Below are 3,807 nucleotides of genomic sequence, written 5' to 3'. Positions count from 1 at the left end.
GGCTGCCAGACAGTTAAAGGGCATCTTAATCTACATGTTATTGCCTCCTACTGGCCAAACACCTGAACAGCCGTAGGCTATTCCCCAAACTGACAATGCTTCTGTACCCTTTGAAACCTTACCCTTTGAAGTGTATTATCTCCACCTTACCTTAGGAAAAATTGTGTTAATAAAAAGCAAGGGTCCTAGACAAGGAGGGAGTCTTCAGTTCCTTTAGCTGAAGGTCCTCTGACCCCCAATGCCTTTCAAAATTATATCTCATCTCCAGACTCTTTATTAGTCTCTGGATTCCTATGTCATCTATGCACAGCGCCTTTTCCAGATTCCTGAACCCTTCTTGATGCTGGGACAAGAACCCTGGCATTTGCTTACAAATGTCAGGTGGTCATAAAAATCTGGCCACTCAGTGTATATGTGGTCTTAAAATCTCTCATCTATACAAAGAGTTTCGTAATAGGTAATACCTCAGATGTCCAGTGACTTTCTGATCACAGGAGAACCACTCTAATCTCCATAATGCTAGCATTGACGGATAAAGGTAACTTCTGTGATATAGATTCATTGTGCAATATTTTTTAGCTTCCAAAAGGCGGTGATATTCATAGACACACTTAGAAAATGCCAAATCCTGTCTACCTCATAAATATTTTAGAAAAGTGTCTATTATTACATCTAAATATTAACCCTTCAACAATTACATCAAAAGAAAGTTTCTTTCTCTCTGTCTTTCCATCATTTTCTGGATTTTTGTCAGTCTCAACCCTAACACACCGTGGTGCCTGAGGGTTTCCCCATCACTGCCTCTCATATGCCAGAGATGCATGTGTGCGTCTTTATGGGAGCCATTAAGTGGTGTTGCTAGCAGAAACCTGGGCCACAGTGTTAGGGATTTCCCTTTTGAGAGGGAGACATATAAATGGGTTGGAATTATTGGCAAACACTGCTGTGCTCCTTGATCATTTCATTTCTGTGCTCCCTCTATTTTAAGCATTTTGAGGCCCTGTGAGTCATGATCAAGGCAGGCGAGAATGCTTTGGCCTAAGTGTGCTCAACCTGGCATCAGAACTGTTGAGCTTATACAATTAGATAGCATGTATTTCCCCAGCTAAATGGGTTATTCAGGAACAACATGGAGTCTCATGGTGAGCCGCATGCATGTCTAAAGAAACACAGGCGAGGAAGGCTCTTGTACGGATTTGCCAGGGGCTTTTGTAAACGAAGAGTCCTTAGGAGGAAACTAAAATTTTAAAGTGTAGTGACTTATTGGCTGCGTTATGGCCAGCTCCCATTGGCTGAGCTGTTACTGGGCAAAGAGGAACCTTTATTTTCTTCCTGCTGAGACAGTACAGTAGTGCCACTTCCTACCAGAGATGCAAGGTACATCTCTGCCTGTAGGGGGCAAGAATGTGCTGACATGTGCATGAGCTAGGCTCCCTACTCCATTGTAAATTAGGTTTCTGGTTATTAATTTTTTCAAATAGTAAAGTTTTAGGTGTTCATGGTCAAACATCAGGTAAACTATGAGAAATATGTACATCTCTGAAACCTATGGCAGAGAGCTTGGGGATTCAGAATTATCTATCAATTATTTTGTACTCCCTTTTTTTTTTTTTTTTTTAGATTCAACATGAAAATGGTTCCCAGCTTACCCTGACTCTGTAATCATTGCTCGGGACCACTTTTTGCAAAGGGCAACTGTCACATTACTCTGTCTACAAGCTTTAGCTCATAAAGTGACAGCCCGGAGGTCGAGATAAAATCAAACAAAGACAGAAATTCCTTTTAAAATATAATTTTAACTTAATTTGACCATAAGAGGGAACATTGTTGCCATTGGAGTAAGAAATAAAGCCAAGTTATGCCCTAGCTGGTATAGCTCAGTGGATAGAGTGTCGGCCTGTGGACCAGAGTCCTGGGTTCGATTCCGGTCAAGGGCACAGACCTTGGTTGCAGGCTCCTCGCTGGCCCGGGCCCTGGTTGGGGCTCCTGCAGTAGGCAACCAATCTATGTGTTGCTCTCACATCGATGTTTCTCTCAGTCTTTCCCTCTCTCTCTTCCACTCTCCCTAAAAATCAATGGAAAAATATTCTCGGGTGAGGATTAATAAAAAGTAATAATAAAAATAAAAAGCAAAGTTATGGAAACTTTTATATTTGTTCATTTTCAAGTAAGAGAAGAAGGGCAGGAGAGTTCTCTGACAGTGGCATTGTGATTGGCTTCATACAGACTCATCTCATGCTGGGTTTCTGACAGTTTGCCAGCTTCTGTATCTTGCTTGAAAATCTGAGCCTGTGGAGAACCTTTTGATGGCATGGTTATATTCTCCTCTGAGAACATCATTCCTTTCAAGGCAGTTCCTGCGGGTGACCTAACACAGGTGTTGCTGTAGTAGAGGTGTTTCTGCACGTGACCTGGCTAAACTAGTGGAATACGGATGAATTCCAGAGAGGGCGCCAGAGGGCAGCAGGACACCCTGCATTCCAGAACCATCAGCTGAGCCGGGTGACATTCAAAAGCAAGAGGATGAAATCACCATGAAGGCAGATCACAGCGGAGGGCACACCCTCGTAAATTCAACAAGTAACATCACACAAACCAGGCACAGTGTGCCCTACCGCCTCGTGCGCTGATACGTACACATTTTCTAAAATAATAGAGACAATGAAGTATGTGAAAGATTGCTTTAACGTGTAACTACATGTGGGATAGAAAGGGAAAAAAACAGAGTACTCCGAGAGGATTCCTTTTCCAGTCCAGATCACATCTTACTGAAATAAACTATTTGCCTGTTTCCAAAATAAACTACTCATTCCTTTTGGGTAGGATGTTTGTTTCACTATTCTATTTGTAGCAATTCTGGTACATCATAGGCATCTACAATATTGTGATTTTACTGATCAAGAAACACAAATAATACATAGAATGATATAGGATAAATGGGAAAATAAGTTATTTGATAGAAAAAATAGTGAGTTGGATATGTTCCTTATGTGAAATGGATTTCAGCTAAATTACAGACTTAAGTGAAATACTATGGCATTAATACACAAACCAGAGGGAAATGTCAGTATTTGACTTGGGGACAGAAACGTTGCAAGGATTTTTTATGCATTAACGCACCAACAGGCATCACAACAAACAGAAAGTAATAAATTTGCACAAAAACAAAATTGCAAAGTAAAAATTGCAATAATCAGTAAGTAATAAATGATGAAATAGAAAATACAGCACATATGGAAGATCAAAAGTTGATACTCTCAGTTTACAAAAAAACCTTTATAAATGTAGTAAAGCAAATATCCCAGTAGAAACGAAGGTAAAGGAGACACACAAACGGTCAATGATCATGTTTTAAAAATGAAATCTCTGCTTCTCCCAGCTGCCGGAGGTGCTCGGCCGGAGAAGCTAAGGCCACCTGGTGGGGAGGCCTGCACCTGACCCTGAGACTAGCACCTGGCTGGGGAGCACTCAGCCACTGCATGGCCTCTGGCTGGGAGCTCGCCTGCATCTACTGGGCCCTTATCCCGCATGACGGTGACAGAGGACGGACTTACGCCCTCATTAGAGCAGGTGGTGTAAATGTTGAACCTTCCCGGCCAGGCTTCTGGCAAAGGCTCTGGCCAATGTCAATGTGGGGAGACTCATCTGCAAGGACGGGCTGGTGGACCTACCCCAGCAGCTGGTGCCGCACCAGCAGGAGGTCCTGCCCCCACCACTGCTGCCCCAGCTGAGGAGCAGAAAGTAGAGGCAAAGAAAGAAGAATCTGAGGAAGCTGCTGATGACATGGGCGTTGGTCTTTTTGACTAA

General features: G+C 42.7%; 1 pseudogene; it reads left to right on the top strand.

Moving 5' to 3' along the window:
• Nucleotides 1-3,479: 3,479 nt before the first annotated feature.
• Nucleotides 3,480-3,807, top strand: LOC106726800 (annotated as a pseudogene).

Source organism: Myotis brandtii, unplaced genomic scaffold, assembly GCF_000412655.1.
Source record: "Myotis brandtii unplaced genomic scaffold, ASM41265v1 scaffold318, whole genome shotgun sequence".
NCBI classification, from domain to species: domain Eukaryota; kingdom Metazoa; phylum Chordata; class Mammalia; order Chiroptera; family Vespertilionidae; genus Myotis; species Myotis brandtii.
The sequence above is the reverse complement of the archived record's forward strand: the minus strand, read 5'-3'. Positions and strand labels throughout refer to the sequence as shown.